Genomic DNA, 20066 nt, shown 5'->3' with positions numbered 1-20066 from the left:
CCTATTCTCTGAATCTTTGTGGGTCACGACTACCGTGGCGCTGCCTAGCACCGGAATGATCTCCTTTGTATATGTCCGTAGCTATGCCTCAATCGGCAATAATTTTGGCCTCCTGGCCTTGGACACCCACAACTTGTCGAACTGTTTGATACTCATCAGGGACTGGCTGGCCCCCGTGTCTAGCTCCATTAATACTAGGATGCCATTGAGGAGCACTTTCATCATTATCGGTGGCGTCCTGGTATGGGAACTGTATATGTGCTCCACATGAACTCACTGAACTTCAGCTTCCAGCGATTTCCCCCAGTATTTATTTGGCCTCGTAGGGCTTACATCGAGCCCGTCCTCCTCGTACATCAAGCTGGCTGCAGGCTTCCTGCACATACGCGCCAAGTGACCGCAGACGTTGCAGTTTCTGCAGGTATATTGCTGATACCTGCAAGCTCTGGCTGGGTGTTTGCCTCCACACCTCCAGCATGAGCTGGAGGTCCCGTTGTTGGAAACAAAAGGTCCATTACCAGTCAATCATCTCTGAAACTATCCTTAAGCGCACCATTAACAGGTGTTGATAGCCCCATTACTGGCCACATTGTCCATTGCAATGGCATAAATCGCCGTTCAGCTAGCCATTGCCTCTGTTGAATTCCCCCTTTGGGTTCAACTACATGCTGGGGCATGTCCGATTGCCCTTGTCTGTCTAGAGAACTGTGTGCCGCGTTAACAATGTTGACTCCCTGGTCGTTTACTGCATTTGAGCCAAGATTTTTGTCATACATCATTCTGGCCTCTTCCTCCCCTGAGATAAATGTCTGGGCTATCAGAGCCGCCGCTTCCAAGGTTAAGTCTTTGGTCTCAATCAGTTTCCTGAAAACCCCAGCGTGCCCGATGCCCTCAATAAAAAAATCTCGCAGCATCTCCGCTCTGCATGCATCTGGGAACTTACATAGGCTCGCCAGTCGCCGGAGATCTGCCACGAAGTCAGGAACGCTTTGCTTTGCCCTTCTCGCCACCGGTGTGTGTAAAACCGGCGTATCGCTATGTGCATGCTGCTCGCCGGTTTAAGGTGTTCCCCGATCAACTTACTGAGCTCTTCGAACGTCTTGTCCGCCGGCTTCTCTGGCGCTGGAAGGTCCTTCATCAGGGAGTACATTCTGGATCCACAAACCGTCAGGAGATGAGCCCTGCGTTTGTCGGCTGAATCCTGTCCCAACCATTTCTTAGTGACAAAACTTTGCTGTAGTCTCTCAATAAAGTCGTCCCAATCATCACCAACACAGTACCTCTCTTCTGTGCTGCTAGTGGCCCTGCTCGCGTGGTTTAAATCCCAGTTTCTCGTCACCAATGATATGTTCTTACTATACAGTATAAATGCACACGAGGCCCATACTTGAGAGAAGGTCACCAGTTACCTTTATTACCAAGACCTCAAGTGATGAGGGTGGGTGGAGCTTCCCTTTTATACCTGAAAGTCCAGGTTCGGAGTGTCTCCCACAAGTTCACCCCCTTGTGGTCAATGTTCTCAAGGTGTACAACTTAGGTCAGCTTGGGTTACAATGATAGTTGAATACATGACAAATATCCTCAGCATTGAAGCACAGACCACACTTGATCAGCTCCGCTGGGCAGGCCACACAGCTCGCATGCCAGATACAAGACTCCCAAAGCAATCGCTCTACTCGTTACTCCTTCATGGCAAACGAGCCCAAGGTGGGCAGCGGAAACATTACAAGGGCACCCTCAAAGCCTCCCTGATAAAGTGCAACATCCCCACTGACACCTGGGAGTCCCTGGCCAAAGACCGCCCTAAGTGGAGGAAGTGCAACCGGGAGGGCGCTGAGCACCTCGAGTCTCGTCGCCAAGAGCATGCAGAAATCAAGTGCAGGCAGCGGAAAGAGCGTGCGGCAAACCAGTCCCACCCACCCTTACCCTCAATAACTATCTGTCCCACCTGTGACAGGGACTGTGGTTCTCGTATTGGACTGTTCAGCCATCTAAGAATTCATGTTAAGAGCGGAAGCAAGTCTTCTTCGATTCCGAGGGACTGCCTATGATGATGAAGGTTGAGCAGGTTGGGCCTGTACTTGTTGGAGTTTAGAAGAATGAGAGGTGACCTTATTGAAACATGTAAGATTCTGAGGGGGCTTGACAGGGTCGATGCAGAGAGGACGTTTCCCCTCGTGGGGGATTCTAGAACTCGGGGACTTAGTTTCAGAATAAGGACGCCCCCATTTAAAAGGAGATGAGGAGGTATTTCTTATCTCAGAGGGTCGTGAATCTTTTTAAATTCTCTACCCTAGAGCGTTGTGGAGGTTGAATATATTTAAGGTGGATTTCGACAGATTTTTGAACGATAAGGGGAGCGGGCAGGAAAGTGGAGTTGAGGCCAAGATCAGATCAGCCATGATCTTATTCAATGGCGGAGCAAGCTCAAGGGGCCGTATTGCCTACTCCTGATCCTAATTCTTATGATTTTAGGTATATTGTGTACGCTTCTTAAGCAGGTGATAATATTTTGGCATATTGCAACAAGTGCAACTCATCAGGTTTGTGTCCTTAGATTTTCTCCGATGTTGTGATACAGCCAATAGAACGATGACAGAAAATTACTTGGAAAATAAAGGTTCCGGTCACAAGAAATGCCTTTTGAAAGCCGAATGGATGGAGTTCCAAATCCTGGACTTCCTACAGCTGCCCCATTCTGGTCTGGCTCAGTTTACTTCCAGATTAAAGTCTTTCCCGACAGAAAATGCATTACAGATGCAAAATATTTCCCCGGATCCTGTATAGTCTCATACTAGTTGGCCCTGTGCAATGTTATTATTTGAGCAGTCATAGAATGATGCAGCACAGGAGGGATTTGGCCCTTCGTGTCTCTCCTGGCTCTTTGGTCGAGCTATTTAACTAGTACCACTCCCGCACCCCCTGCTCTTTCCCCACAGCGCTGTAGTTCTTTTCCCGTCTTGTATTTATCTAATTGAAAGTTACTGTTGAAACTGCTTCCACCGTCGTTTCAGGCGGTGCATTCTAGATCACAACAACTTATGCTACTGTATGGCTTCCCTGACAAAACAAAATCCTTAAATGACATGTTCATAAAATAAATTCACTTGTAATTTGAACTGACAGCCTTTACAAACTTCATATCTGCTGTTTGGCAGTCTTCAGCTGAGGTCACACACACCACTCAAGCGAGCGATGCATTTTACTGCATTCTCCGTACTCATTAACCAGTGCACAAACTTAAACTGCAAAACATAGCTCAAGTCAGCCATTTACTCGATATTCTCTCTCTACAGGAACGTATTCATGCCCAGTTAACGTGAGAAAATTTGCCTACGCACCATCATATTTTTCCTCACTGTATAGCGCTCCAGCACACTGATTTAAGTAAAACACCTTTGGAGGGAGTTTGAGGCATATCTGATAACTCGATTCCGTCCATGCACACAGGCCCGTTGGGTGCAAAATCTGAATAACCTGGAGTGCAATTGATGATGGTACATGTGTGAACAAATCACTTGCCACGGCAACAGTGTGGAGCTCAAGTAGGTATCAATTACTCTCACAGTCAGTTGCAACTGATTATTACTGACAGGTAGAACTTGACCATCTGTCCTTATTTCCTTTGGTTAACTCTGTCCGACTAAGTTTTATACCAGTTCGGCTGCTCAGTTTCCGGATTTCATTTCCACCACCTCCCCCTCAATTCTTCTCCCTCGTCTAGCTCCAAGTAGGGTACAGTTCCATCCTCTCGGGCACTTTTTCCGATTGGCCACTCTTGATACACTAGAGGGTGAGCATCACCAAGCTATTTGACAATACAAGGCATCACTGTCAAGCCCAATCCCCACACTTCCGCACTTTCCAGCAGGGACAGTAATCAGGAACGAGGACACAAGCTGATTTTCCCCCAACCACAACCGCTTTATCCATGCAAACGACAGACACATCACCAACCAGACTTTCCTCTGCATAGTCTTTGAACGCGTTGGTGTCTCCCCCAGCACTGTAGCACCATGTGCCAAAAAAATGTACATCCAAATTTTCTTTCCCCTATCCTCCCAACTTCTTCGAAAAATGCCAGGGTACCAGCAGCCTTATCCAACTCGTCATTCTTCATGTCGCAGCCTTGATATCCACACGCTAGTCATTTCCAGCAGGCAGCGCTGGGAGCAATCATAAGCAGGAAACTTGGCTGATTCGCGCGCTCCCTCACCTGGATGGATCGGTTTGTGTTTCTGTCTCTGCGTTTATACATGTGCTGTGCAAAGTGGAAGTCAATTGTATTACTTAGCATAACCAAGACAACCTATTTCCACCTCCGTAACATCGCCCGTCTCCGCTCTTGCGTCAGCTCATCCGCTGCTGAAGCCCTCATCCATACCTTTGTTACCTCTAGACTTGACTATTCCAGCGCACTCTTGGCTGGCCCCCCACATTGTACCCTATGTAAACTGATCCAAAACTTGGCCGCCCCGAGTCCTAACTCGCACCAAGTCCCGCTCACCCATCACCCGCTGTGCTCGCTGACCTACATTGGCTCCTGGTTAAGCCGCGCCTTGATTTCAAAATTCTTATCCTTGTTTTCAAATCCCTCCATGGCCCTTGCCCCTCCCTATCTCTGTAATCTCCTCCAGTCCCACAACACCCCCTGCCCCGCCCCCGCCCCGAGATGTCTGCGCTCCTCTAATTCTACCCTCTTGAGCATCCCTGATTATAATCGCTCAACAATTGGCGGCCGTGCCTTCTGTTGCCTGGGCCCCAAGCTCTGGAACTCCCTGCTTAAACCTCTCCGCCTCTCTTTCCTCCTTCAAAATGCTCCTTAAAAACTTCCTCTTTGACCAAATTTTTTATCTCATAATACTCCTGTGAAGCACCTTGGGATGTTAAAGATGCTATATAAATACAGGTTGTTGTTGTTGTCTGGTGGAAATCAGTTAACTTATTACAGACCAGGGGATGAATCTGAGACTGTCCTAGGTTGTATGAAACATAGAAACATAGAAAATAGGTGCAGGAGTAGGCCATTCGGCCCTTCTAGCCTGCACCGCCATTCAATGAGTTCATGGCTGAACATGCAACTTCAGTACCCCATTCCTGCTTTCTCGTCAAAACCCTTGATCCCCCTAGTAGTAAGGACTTCATCTAACTCCTTTTTGAATATATTTAGTGAATTGGCCTCAACAACTTTCTGTGGTAGAGAATTTCACAGGTTCACCACTCTCTGGGTGAAGAAGTTTCTCCTCATCTCGGTCCTAAATGGCTTACCCCTTATCCTTAGACTGTGTCCCCTGGTTCTGGACTTCCCCAACATTGGGAACATTCTTCCTGCATCTAACCTGTCTAACCCCGTCAGAATTTTAAACGTTTCTATGAGGTCCCCTCTCATTCTTCTGAACTCCAGTGAATACAAGCCCAGTTGATCCAGTCTTTCTTGATGGGTCAGTCCCGCCATCCAGGGAATCAGTCTGGTGAACCTTCGCTGCACATCCTCAATAACAAGAATGTCCTTCCTCAGGTTAGGAGACCAAAACTGTACACAATACTCCAGGTGTGGCCTCACCAAGGCCCTGTACAACTGTAGCAACACCTCCCTGCCCCTGTACTCAAATCCCCTCGCTATGAAGGCCAACATGCCATTTGCTTTCTTAACCGCCTGCTGTACCTGCATGCCAACCTTCAATGACTGATGTACCATGACACCCAGGTCTCTTTGCACCTCCCCTTTTCCTAATCTGTCACCATTCAGATAATAGTCTGTCTCTCTGTTTTTACCACCAAAGTGGATAACCTCACATTTATCCACATTATACTTCATCTGCCATGCATTTGCCCACTCACCTAACCTATCCAAGTCGCTCTGCAGCCTCATAGCATCCTCCTCGCAGCTCACACTGCCACCCAACTTAGTGTCATCCGCAAATTTGGAGATACTACATTTAATCCCCTCGTCTAAATCATTAATGTACAGTGTAAACAGCTGGGGCCCCAGCACAGAACCTTGCGGTACCCCACTAGTCACTGCCTGCCATTCTGAAAAGTACCCATTTACTCCTACTCTTTGCTTCCTGTCTGACAACCAGTTCTCAATCCACGTCAGCACACTACCCCCAATCCCATGTGCTTTAACTTTGCACATTAATCTCTTGTGTGGGACCTTGTCGAAAGCTTTCTGAAAGTCCAAATATACCACATCAACTGGTTCTCCCTTGTCCACTCGACTGGAAACATCCTCAAAAAATTCCAGAAGATTTATCAAGCATGATTTCCCTTTCACAAATCCATGCTGACTTGGACCTATCATGTCACCTCTTTCCAAATGCGCTGCTATGACATCCTTAATAATTGATTCCATCATTTTACCCACTACCGATGTCAGGCTGACCCGTCTATAATTCCCTGTTATCTCTCTCCCTCCTTTTTTAAAAAGTGGGGTTACATTGGCTACCCTCTACTCTATAGGAACTGATTCAGAGTCAATGGAATGTTGGAAAATGACTGTCAATGCATCCACTATTTCCAAGGCCACCTCCTTAAGTACTCTGGGATGCAGTCCATCAGACCCTGGGGATTTATCGGCCTTCAATTCCATCAATTTCCCCAACACAATTTCCCGACTAATAAAGATTTCCCTCAGTTCCTCCTCCTTACTAGACCCTCCGACCCCTTTTATATCCGGAAGGTTGTTTGTGTCCTCCTCAGTGAATACCGAACCAAAGTACTTGTTCAATTGGTCCGCCATTTCTTTGTTCCCCGTTATGACTTCCCCTGATTCTGACTGCAGGGGACCTACGTTTGTCTTTACTAACCTTTTTCTCTTTACATATCTATAGAAACTTTTGCAATCCGTCTTAATGTTCCCTGCAAGCTTCTTCTTGTACTCCATTTTCCCTGCCCTAATCAAACCCTTTGTCCTCCTCTGCTGAGTTCTAAATTTCTCCCAGTCCCCGGGTTCGCTGCTATTTCTGGCCAATTTGTATGCCACTTCCTTGGCTTTAATACTATCCCTGATTTCCCTTGATAGCCACAGTTGAGCCACATTCCCATTTTTATTTTTACGCCAGACAGGAATGTACAATTGTTGTAGTTCATCCAAGCGGTCTCTAAATGTCTGCCATTGCCCATCCACAGTCAACCCCTTAAGTATCATTCACCAATCTATCCTAGCCAATTCACGCCTCATACCTTCAAAGTTAGCCTTCTTTAAGTTCTGGACCATGGTCTCTGAATTAACTGTTTCATTCTCCATCCTAATGCAGAATTCCACCATATTATGGTCACTCTTCCCCAAGGGGCCTCGCACAACGAGATTGCTAATTAATCCTCTCTCATTACACAACACCCAGTCTAAGATGGCCTCCCCCCTAGTTGGTTCCTCGACATATTATTCTAAAAAACCATCCCTTATGCACTCCAGGAAATCCTCCTCCACCGTATTGCTTCCAGTTTGGTTAACCCAATCTATGTACATATTACAGTCACCCATTATAACTGCTGCACCTTCATTGCATGTACCCCTAATTTCCTGTTTGATGCCCTCCCCAACATCACTACTACTGTTTGGGGGTCTGTACACAACTCCCACTAACGTTTTTAGCCCTTTAGTGTTCTGCAACTCTACCCACATAGATTTCACATCATCCAAGCTAATATCCTTCCTAACTATTGCCTTAATCTCCTCCTTAACCAGCAAAGCTACCCCACCTCCTTTTCTTTTTATTCTATCTTTCCTGAATGTTGAATACCCCTGGATGTTGAGTTCCCAGCCCTGATCATACTGGAGCCACGTCTCCGTAATCCCAATCACATCATATTTGTTAACATCTATTTGCACAGTTAATTCATCCACCTTCTTGCGGATACTCCTTGCATTAAGACACAAAGCCTTCAGGCTTGTTTTTTTAACACCCTTTGTCCTTTTAGAATTTTGCTGTACAATGGCCCTTTTTGTTCTTTGCCTTGGGTTTCTCTGCCCTCCACTTTTCCTCATCTCCTTTCTGTCTTTTGCTTTTGCCTCCTTTTTGTTTCCCTCTGTCTCCCTGCATTGGTTCCCATCCCCCTGCCATATTAGTTTAACTCCTCCCCAACAGCACTAGCAAACACTCCCCCTTGGACATTGGTTCCGGTCCTGCCCAGGTGCAGACTGTCCGGTTTGTACTGGTCCCACCTCCCCCAGAACCGGTTCCAATGCCCCAGGAATTTGAATCCCTCCCTGCTGCACCACTGCTCAAGCCACGTATTCATCTGCGCTATCCTGCGATTCCTACTCTGACTAGCTCGTGACACTGGTAGCAATCCCGAGATTACTACTTTTGAGGTCCTACTTTTTAATTTAGCTCCTAGCTCCTTAAATTCGTTTCGTAGGACCTCATCCCTTTTTTTACCTATGTCGTTGGTACTAATGTGCACCACGACAACTGGCTGATCTCCCTCCCTTTTTAGAATGTCCTGCACCCGCTCCGAGACATCCTTGACTCTTGCACCAGGGAGGCAACATACCATCCTGGAGTCTCAGTTGCGGCCGCAGAAACGCCTATCGATTTCCCTATCACTATCGCTCTCCCACTCTTTTTCCTGCCCTCCTGTGCAACAGAGCCAGCCACAGTGCCATGAACTTGGCTGCTGCTGCCCTCCCCTGATGAGTCATCCCCCTCAACAGTACCCAAAGCAGTGTATCTGTTTTGCAGGGGGATGACCACAGGGGACCCCTGCACTACCTTCCTTGCACTGCTCTTCCTGTTGGTCTTCCATTCCCTATCTGGCTGTGGACCCTTTCCTTGCGGTACGACCAACTCGCTACACGTGCTACTCACGTCATTCTCAGCATCGTGGATGCTCCAGAGTGAATCCACCCTCAGCTCCAACTCCGTAACGTGGTCTGTCAGGAGCTGGAGGCGGATACACTTCCCGCACATAGTCGTCAGGGACACTGGAGTCGTCCCTGAGTTCCCACATGGTACAGGAGGAGCATAACACCCGACCGAGCTCTCCTGCCATGACTTAACCCTTAGATACACTTAAATTGGCAACAACAATGTTAAAGTTTATTCACTGTTACAGAAGAGAAAAAGAAAAATCACCAGCCAATCACTTACCCCCTTGGCTGTGACGTCACCTTTTGATTTCTTTCTACTTCTTTTTTGCCTTCTCTCCCCACTGCAGCTGCACAGGTACGCCTCTCGCTACCGCTGGGCTTTTATAGGCCTCACCAACGCCAGGAACTCCCACCTCTTGGACTGCCGCCGCCTCTCGCTGCCGCTGGGCCTTTATAGGCCTCACCAACGCCAGGAACTCCCGCCTCTCGGATCAGTATCCTTTCTTTGGTGAGTTTTGTGAGATTTACACTTGAAGTGCACTGTGCCGCCCCATGGGCCGTCCCGACCTGTGTGAGAACACCACCACAGGTCGGGGCTAGAAATAGAGCTGGAGCGCTGGGCCCTGGAACATCGTGGACGAAGGTTCGGTGAATGAGGGTATGGGGTCCAGAAGAGGGCCCAGGGGCAGCACAGGCCAGCCCACACTGCCATATGTGTGCGCACTAGGTCCGTACAGCAGAGCAGGTCTCCAGTCATCTTGGATAATGCTTGCCACTGGACCAAGGCCTAGCTCTGTCAAGACCGTGTCGTGGCTGGTGTGCAACGGTCACCACACGTTAAAAAAAAATCTAAGCACAGGCATCTTCCACCCCCTCAATTGGAGTTCAGGACTGGAATATCAGGTCCTTCAATGAAACATCTGTGAACTCGTGGAAGCAAGTCATCCTCGTTCGAAGGACCGCCTATGATGATGCACTGTGCAAGCAGATATTATCACAAATGCAGCCAGGTGTGTGTGTATGTGACCAGACACACCTATATACAACCAGGCACAGACAGACAGGCACAGCCACATGCGCAGCACACGCATAAACTCAAACACAAACACACCCAGGCATTCACCTTCCATTTCTCTCATTTTACTGAGCTTCTCCGAGATGTATTGCAGCTCCTTCAGCTGATAGGGTAGACTATCAAAACCCTTCATAATTTTAAAAGGACCTCCATTCGGTATCCCCGTCAGCTTTTGCTTTTCTAGAGAAAGGAGCCCCACCCAAACTCAGCTGTTTGTTCTTTGACCCATGGCAGTGTCCTCCTTCGTGATGTAATTGGAAATATTGTACGTTTCTTCTTCTCTTCTCCTTTATTGCTGTTTCGGTCTCCTGTATAGACAAGTTGTTCACCATGTTGACTCTCGTATCATCCTTGTAAATCTTTTTTGCACCTGCTCCACTGCCTCTGTATCCAGAACTGTGCACAGTGCTCTCAGGGTGCTCAAACCACGTTTCTATACAAGCTGTTCAATTCATTGGTGGAGGAGACTTTCCTTGCATCATTTATGGGTTCGTGAATAGGACCACCCGTCCCCTCCCACCCTGAAGGATTTGCCACAGATCATCATAGTGACCACAATAAGCTCCAATCTAGTTTAGTGATTCAGTCACAATTTGGCATTCCAAACTGTTCACCACCTTGCATAGGGTATTACCATCCCTCCTCTACTGAAAGCAGTGTTCCACAGCTACCAGCACCTCTTTGGGTATCTCAGCTGTAAGTGGTTTTGCCCCTGGTGGTTTCACCCCTCTTACAACAGTCCGGAATTATAGTCGTGAACAGTAATATACAGTCATAGAGTGATCTTTTCAGTCTCAACCGTCACAACGCTTTTATTCAAGTTAAAGCACACACCTACACCCAGTAAAAACACACCCTGGTCGTGCAATACAAATAAACACAGTACAACACACAGTCTGGCCTGTTTAAACAGGCCCCTAATGCGAAGTACCCACGTCTAAAACACCCCTGCTCGGATTCAAAATTGCACTACTAGATCTGTCCAACAAAATGTGCGTGCGCTTATGATCCTTGCAAAAACCTCCCCACTAAAACCCCCAAGGCTCGGTTGGGACACACAACACCCTTTCACACTATGAGGTGGTCTTAAAGATGCGTGGGCTGGGATAAATGCTCACCAATTACCCCTCTGACTTACTCGCTGCTTCTCCCTATGAGGCATATCTTCTGGATCTTCAAGTCCAGTCTCAAGGTCAGCTTCCCAGTCGAAGTAGCAACGCTCTCTGGTGTTTCTTCTCTCCATTCCAGACTGAGTGCTCAGTCCTTGTGCGTTGAACGAAGCAAGCGGGCGTAAAAGAGGGGGGCGAGAGAGAGAGAGAGATGGCAACCAAAACTGTCTCTCTTATACTTGCAAAAATGCTTCTTCTCGCGCCAAAAATCCAACTTCCCTTCCCCCTGAGGCTGTCCAACTCAAAAGCAAACTCAAGTCTCTGGCTTGTTCCTTTGTCAACTGGACTGTACCTCGATGTGTGGCTTCGATGAGTCTGTAAGACAAAAGGCCTGTCCATCAACCATTCCTGCCATTGATTCCTTGTCAACCTGATGTGTATTCCTGTGGGGCATGTTTGGACCTGCCCAATGTCAGCGCTGTCTGCTCTCTGTAGTAACAGAAAATGTGTCCAAGCAATGTTCAAAACTTGAAGTTTTTGCTGTCGATGTTTTCGCCAAATCTTTACACACCCCATTGGCCTTTCTTCACGTGTGAGCCTCGACAATCAGTACCAGCAGGCTACACAGCTCAATGCTGTCCTCACCCAAAGTCCATCGTCTCACACTTTCCGATAGGACTCACTGGATAGAAATGCAGGGCTCGAATCCTGCCAAATTTTTCCTGTCCATATGGAGGCAGACGCTGCAGAACCAATCTTATCTTTCAAAAGGGAGTTGGATAAGTATTTCTCTCTCAGGCCAACATCCCCAGCATAGAAACATAGAAAATAGGTGCAGGAGTAGGCCATTCGGCCCTTCTAGCCTGCACCGCCATTCAATGAGTTCATGGCTGAACATGCAACTTCAGTACCCTCTTCCTGCTTTCTCGCCATACCCCTTGGTCCCCCTAGTAGTAAGGACTTCATCTAACTCCCTTTTGAATATATTTAGTGAATTGGCCTCAACTACTTTCTGTGGAAGAGAATTCCACAGATTCACCACTCTCTGGGTAAAGAAGTTTCTCCTCATCTCGGTCCTAAATGGCTTCCCCCTTATCCTTAGATTGTGACCCCTGGTTCTGGACTTCCCCAACATTGGGAACATTCTTCCTGCATCTAACCTGTCTAAACCCGTCAGAATTTTAAACGTTTCTATGAGGTCACCTCTCATTCTTCTGAACTCCAGTGAATACAAGCCCAGTTGATCCAGTCTTTCTTGATAGGTCAGTCCCACCATCCCGGGAATCAGTCTGGTGAATCTTCGCTGCACTCCCTCAATAGCAAGAATGTCCTTCCTCAAGTTAGGAGACCAAAACTGTACACAATAATCCAGGTGTGGCCTCACCAAGGCCCTGTACAACTGTAGCAACACCTCCCTGCCCCTGTACTCAAATCCCCTTGCTATGAAGGCCAACATGCCATTTGCTTTCTTAACTGCCTGCTGTACCTGCATGCCAACCTTCAATGACTGATGTACCATGACACCCAGGTCTCGTTGCACCTCCCCTTTTCCTAATCTGTCACCATTCAGATAATAGTCTGTCTCTCTGTTTTTACAACCAAAGTGGATAACTTCACATTTATCCACATTATACTTCATCTGCCATGCATTTGCCCACTCACCAAACCTATCCAAGTCACTCTGCAGCCTCATAGCATCCTCCTAGCAGCTCACACTGCCACCCAACTTAGTGTCATCCGCAAATTTGGAGATACTACATTTAATCCCCTCGTCTAAATCATTAATGTACAATGTAAACAGCTGGGGCACCAGCACAGAACCTTGCGGTACCCCACTAGTCACTGCCTGCCATTCTGAAAAGTACCCATTTACTCCTACTCTTTGCTTCCTGTCTGACAACCAGTTCTCAATCCACGTCAGCACACTACCCCCAATCCCATGTGCTTTAACTTTGCACATTAATCTCTTGTGTGGGACCTTGTCGAAAGCCTTCTGAAAGTCCAAATATACCACATCAACTGGTTCTCCTTTGTCCACTTTACTGGAAACATCCTCAAAAAATTCCAGAAGATTTGTCAAGCATGATTTCCCTTTCACAAATCCATGCTGACTTGGACCTATCATGTCACCTCTTTCCAAATGCGCTGCTATGACATCCTTAATAATTGATTCCATCATTTTACCCACTACTGAGGTCAGGCTGACCGGTCTATAATTCCCTGTTTTCTCTCTCCCTCCTTTTTTAAAAAGTGGGGTTACATTGGCTACCCTTCACTCCATAGGAACTGATCCAGAGTCAATGGAATGTTGGAAAATGACTGTCAACGCATCCACTATTTCCAAGGCCATCTCCTTAAGTACTCTGGGATGCAGTCCATCAGGCCCTGGGGATTTATCGGCCTTCAATCCCATCAATTTCCCCAACACAATTTCCCGACTAATAAAGATTTCCCTCAGTTCCTCCTCCTTACTAGACCCTCTGGAACTTACTAGCATCGCGGCATTGGCCACGCTCAACCAGCTCTGATGGACAGACCACAACGTCCGCATGCCTGATTCAAGACTCCTGAAGCAAGCACTCTAATCTGAGCTCCGCCACGGCAAGCGAGCCCCAGGAGGGCAGAGAAAACTCTTCAAAGACACCCTCAAAGCCTCCCTGAAAAAATGTAGCATCCCCACCGACTCTTGGGAATCCCCGGCCCAAGACCGCTCAAAGTGGAGGAGGAGCATCTGAGGAGGCGCCGAGCACCTCGAGTCTCTTCGCCAGGAGCACGCGGAAGCCAAGTACAAACAGCGGAAGGAGCGTACGACAAACCAAGCACCCCACCCACCCGTCCCGCCAACCACCGTCTGCCCCACCTGTGACAGAGACTGTTGGTCCCGCATCGGACGCATCAGTCACCTTAGAACTCATTAGTGTGGAAGCAAGTCATCCCCGACTCCGGGGGACTGCATAAGAAGAAGTATCTGAAGGAAAACATTTGCAGGGCTACGGGGAAAGGGCGGGGTGTGGGACTAGCTGAGAGTTGGCACGGGCTCGACGGTCCATATGGCTTTCTTCCGTGCTGTAACCATTCTATAATTCTGTATCATGGAAGCACCAAGGCCAATGGTTGCCTTGGTCGAGAGCAGTTGGCTCAGCCCAAGGATCAAATCTGAAACCTTCCTGTAATTTGGCTCAGTTCCATTCCAAGTGCTCATTAAGTCAGCATCTGCTACCCGATTATCCAATATTAATCCTCAATCACTGCAAATAATCAGATTCAGTCAACTTCACCTGGAAACCATGGCAGATTTTACAAGTCAGATGCCATATGGAGTGGCTGAAGCAGTAAGCATTGATGCATTTAAGGGGCAGCTTGACGCATAGATGAGGGAGAAGGGATTGGAGGGATTTGGGGACAGAGTGGGAAGAGTTCATTAAGAGTAGGAAAAGCCTTGTGTGGAGTGTAAACACCATCATACACCAGTTGGGCCGAATGGCCTGTTTCTGCACTGCAGATTCTTCAATCCATTTTATACAAGATGTTTTTATTCTTTATTGTGAACTGTGAATTACTGGGTGAATGGCAAAATATGCTCTGGTACAAAGTGTTGGGCTGTTTTAATCCCCAAATCATTGAAACCCTAATCCTTACAGAACATTTCTTGGCAAACTAACCGGAGGTTTACTGAGGCATCGTTGTCGGGTGTACTGAATCTGTTATGTATGTAAACATTGTAACTGTGTAAGAGTTGCCACCAGAGGGCGCAACTGTTGGAGGCCCAAGGGTCACCTGCACACCTCGTGCAAGGGAGTATAAAAGGTTGTCTGCCATGCTGCTTAGGCACTCTGGACTAAGGTCACATCAGTTTTAGCTCACAGTATTCAGTCTTGTGGAGTTCTTCCATACTTAACAGAATCCACCCTGAACCAAATCTAGTAAAGATTAAAAATAAAATGGCAGCCGAGTGGCACTGCAGTAATGCACTGTATCATAGAGTGGATGGATGAAGCCTTTCATTTGGCAACATACGGAGTTCCCATTCTTGGCAACGACATTAGGGTGGAAATTCTGTGCCAAGCCCATGAGCTTCCTCACAATGAGAGGACAGGGAAGGTGGGGGGGGGGGGGGGACAATATAGTTGGCTGAAGTCACTGGGCCAATTTTATACACTGCTTAATGCCCAACTCCAGAGTACCATTGACAGGCGTCTGGCAATGGATCATCTATCAGCACTCCTCCCAACTGTGATATGGTGCTGGGAGACCAAGGGAAGAAGCTGATATTCTGAAAGAGGATTAAAATTAGGGAGTGAGCCAATATGCTGCTCTTTACCCCTGGAATCGGGATCAGAATCCAGCCCAAACTGATGGGATAAAAGTCTCCACTATCGGTCAGCTTTGAAAGGACATTTTTACAAATACATCTTGGAGATGGCCTCATAGCACACCATTTATCTCAAAAATTGGAAGTTTAACTCCATAGAAAAGTTGCTGCAAGAAATGAAAATGTAACACTGGTGGAGGAGAGAGAGCTCTGCTTGGGTTGGGCTGAAGGCAGGGTTTTGGGATAGAGAGCTTTGGTATCCACCCTATGCCGGAATCTTGGGACTGATTGATATGGATACTGGGTGCCAAAAGTGAAAAAGCATTCCATTCCCCAGCCCTGACATCACCTTGAAGAGGACAAAATGTGCCAATTGGGAGATTATAAATATTTGTTTTAAATAAGAAAGCTACACTGAAGTGAATCTATAAAACCCTTAGGTTTTATTCCTTCAGCAGAGACGAACCGAAAGCATTCCCTTACACTGGGCAAGAAGAACACGAGTAGGGCAGCTACACTTGACTGTACATTCTGCGATGTTTATGTGCCTTGGCAGCACCTCTAATCCATTCATTTCAAGATGAAGAGAGACAAATCACACAAAGGAGAATTCATAAATCAGGTTGAAGAGGCCAATAATATAAATTTCAAAAACGGAAATGGAAAAGGACTTGAGGATTTGACGAGTTCGCGTGCTTTAGTTTTGGCTGCGTGAATGGTGAGCTACGTCCATCCACCGGTTCCTGGTGACATCGGGCAGTGCATTTACCAGGGGAGCGAGAAGTCTTTTCCATTTCATCTACCATTTCGACAAGGTCCCACACAAGAGATTAATGTGCAAAGTTAAAGCACATGGGATTGGGGGTAGTGTGCTGACATGGACTGAGAACTGGTTGTCAGACAGGAAGCAAAGAGTAGGAGTAAATGGGTACTTTTCAGAATGGCAGGCAGTGACTAGTGGGGTACCGCAAGGTTCTGTGCTGGGGCCCCAGCTGTTTACACTGTACATTTAGATGAGGGGATTAAATGTAGTATCTCCAAATTTGCGGATGACACTAAGTTGGGTGGCAGTGTGAGCTGCGAGGAGGATGCTATGAGGCTGCAGAGCAACTTGGATATGTTAGGTGAGTGGGCAAATGCATGGCAGGTGAAGTATAATGTGGATAAATGTGAGGTTATTCACTTTGGTTGTAAAAAGAGAGAGACAGACTATTATCTGAATGGAGACAGATTAGGAAAAGGGGAGGTGCAACGAGACCTGGGTGTCATGGTACATCAGTCATTGAAGGTTGGCATGCAGGTACAGCAGGCAGTTAAGAAAGCAAATGGCATGTTGGCCTTCATGGCAAGGGGATTTGGTGAGGCCACACCTGGAGTATTGTGTACAGTTTTGGTCTCCTAACTTGAGGAAGGACATTCTTGCTATTGAGGGAGTGCAGCAAAGGTTCACCAGACTGATTCCCGGGATGGCGGGACTGACATATCAAGAAAGACTGGATCAACTGGAGTTCAGAAGAATGAGAGGGGATCTCATAGAAACTTTTAAAATTCTGACGGGTTTAGATAGATTAGATGCAGGAAGAATGTTCCCAATGTTGGGGAAGTCCAGAACCAGGGGTCACAGTCTAAGGATAAGGGGTAAGCCATTTAGGACCGAGATGAGGAGAAACTTCTTCACCCAGAGAGTGGTGAACCTGTGGAATTCTCTACCACAGAAAGTTGTTGAGGCCAATTCACTAAATATGTTCAAAAGGGAGTTAGATGTAGTCCTTACTACTAGAGGGATCAAGGGGTATGGCGAGAAACCAGGACTGTGGTACTGAAGTTGCATGTTCAGCCATGAACTCCTTGAATGGTGGTGCAGGCTCGAAGGGCCAAATGGCCTACTCCTGCACCTATTTTCTATGTTTCTATGTTTACCATATCAGGTGGTTGCAAAAGATCTCTTGGTACAATTCAGCCTCGACTCAGTGTAACACTCTCACCTCCGGAGTCAAAAGGTTGTAGGTTTCAGTCCCACTCCAGAGACTTGAGCACGTGATCTAGGCTGACACTCCCAGTGCAGTGCTGAGGGAGTGCTGCACTGTCAGACAGAATATTAAACTGAAACCCAGTTTGCCCTCTCAGGTGGGCGTAAAAGATCCCGTGGAGTTAATAGCCATGGAGTTCTCCCGATGTCCTGGCCAATATTTATCCCTCAACCAACACCTAAAACTGATTATCTGGTCAATTATTTTGATACGTTTAGAATAATTCCATAAGACTGTACATCTTAAGCTCAAACTGTTGTGACCTTGGTCTCTTTATTGTAACTCCAGAGTGAGGAAGCAGCATGGTAATCTGCCTTTTATACCTGCTTGCCTGGGGTGTGCAGGTGTCCCTTGGGTCTCCCACTGGTGCGCCCCCCTGGTGGCAAGTTTTACACATTGGTAGTGTTTACATACATAACATATTTGATTGCGGTTTGTGGGTGCTCGCTGTGTGGAAAATGGATGCCGTGTTTCCCACATTACAACAGTGACTACACTTCAAAATAAAAAAGTGCTTCATTGGCTGTAAAGTACTTTGGGACGTCCGGAGGTTGTAAAAGGCGCTATAGAAATGTATGGGCTGGATTTTCAGCCTCTGTATTCGCCCTGGAGGGGCGGTAATGGTGGCGGTGAGCTCTTCCGTGCGGGGGGCCATCTTCCAGCACCTCGCCGGAGTTTTCAGGGCCGGTTTTGGCAGGGCGTGGAGCATTACCGCCCGTGAGAGGCAAGCCGGTGTGCAATGCCCCTGGTTGCGACACCGGCTCGATTTATGCCTCCCGTAGAGCGACGTGCTGAGACCGCCAGTGAAAGCGTGTGGTTCGAGCTGTAGCGGTCGCAGTGAGGTAAGCAAGGTCCACCTCAGGTAAGTGCGATTGTTTTTAATTTTATTTTTGCTAATTATGTAGTGGTGGCGTGAGGTATTTTTTGGGAATGTTTTGGGTGGGTGTTTTTTCTCCCCAGGCCTCTCTTAAATCCTGGGCCGGCTGTTTACCTCAGGATTTTCTCATGCTCAGCCGCCTCATCATCATCATCATCATCATCATAGGCAGTCCCTCGAGGCGAGGATGACTTGCTTCCACGCCAAAAAGGGATGAGTTCACAGGTGTTTCAATGAAGGACCTAATATTCCAGGTCCCGAACTACATCCTGAAGGGTGGAAGATGCCTGTGCGTGGATTTTTTTAACGTGGGGTGGCCGTTGCACACCAGCCACCACACGGGCTTGACAGAGCTAGGTCTTGGTCCAGTGGCAAGACAACTCGAGACCAGCTCTACTGCACGCAGACCTAGTGCACATACATATCGCAGTGTGCTGCCTCTGGGCCTTCGCCTCTTTCTGGGCCCCAAACTCAAGGTGTGCAACACCTCCCTTAGCGCTCCGCCCCACACTCAGGGCCCAGCTACCCAATTTCGCTGACTGAGGCGCAACATTTTCCAGGCGGTGTCAGGAACGTCCCAAAATCTTCAAAGCCGAAAATCCAACTTTCTTTCTTTCTATGTCTTTCTTTCTTGACCAGTTAAAACTGCACATACTCCCAGGACAGAGTTAAGCTTCCTGCTGCTTATCTGGTCAGAATCATTCTACCTAGGGCACTGGCTGCTCAGGTTAACTGGAGCCGAGCGGAAAGAATCTCAGCTCTCTGTAACAGGTATTACTCTCCAGGTTCCATTAATGAGCCAGATTGGTACTAGATAGATAGCTGGTATATTTTTAAAATGGAACAAAGGAAAACACTGCGCTGATGCCAAGCTGACACAGAACGCATGGTAATTGGGCTGGTAAATACCAGGACAGGTGCAAAACGGTGCTTGCAGAATAACTGTGCACAAGAATAATAATAAGTAGCTTTGGAGAGATGCCACCTGCATTACAGCCATTCAGGTCTCATTTGAAAGCAAATCCTTTGAACTCAACCTTTAAGCTGCTAAGCTGGAAAAGCAATCAGAATAGGCTCCATGAGGGTTCTTTCACGTGATACCTTTAGGATAAATATTTTTCTTTCTTGCATTGATATTTGCACTGCATTGACTGGCATTATGGGCACGGTCAACAGCAGGTTGATAGCTGGCACAAAAGGTGCTGGACATCGGAGCTGCTTTAGCAGAACTGGGCAGTGCACCCACATGCAGGCAGATGTCAGGGGACGAGGAAGATATTTTCTGACTTAAGCAAGATCTTTCTGCAATGCCCGACATTGACTCAGCAAAAAATTTAAGTGACCCATTCCTCTTCCAAGAGTCACTGAACTCCGTAACACGATGACTGATCTTCCTCAATGGTCGAGGGAAAAGGCAGAGGAATTGCCATATACAGTCAAATCACATCATGCATTATAAAATTGTTCGGGTGATTAGTGGACCAATCCTTCTAATCGGAGGATAGAGCTCTTATCTTTAACCCCTTTGCTGCCCAGTCAGGACAGTTTCTGTGGTCTCTGCGTGGTACAGTCTGCAGATTATTGTGACGGTATCGCTCGCTGGTACACGGCAACAGAAGATCACAGCACATTGAAGCGCATTATAAAGCGGTAATACATCAGAGGCTCATAAACCTCAATATGCGCCTTTCAAACACCATGGGTAAGCTTGCTTGTCCAGGCTTTCAAGCAGTGTGACTTGTTGACAACTGTGCTTGTTGCCAAACAGCCTTCCTAGTTTTGACACTGAAGCACGTTTCAATAATTGACGGGAGGCGGGGGCATAGTGTCAGCTGTGGCTCATTGGGT

Source organism: Pristiophorus japonicus, chromosome 24 (genome assembly GCF_044704955.1).
Source record: "Pristiophorus japonicus isolate sPriJap1 chromosome 24, sPriJap1.hap1, whole genome shotgun sequence".
NCBI classification, from domain to species: Eukaryota; Metazoa; Chordata; class Chondrichthyes; family Pristiophoridae; genus Pristiophorus; species Pristiophorus japonicus.
The sequence above is the reverse complement of the archived record's forward strand: the minus strand, read 5'-3'. Positions refer to the sequence as shown.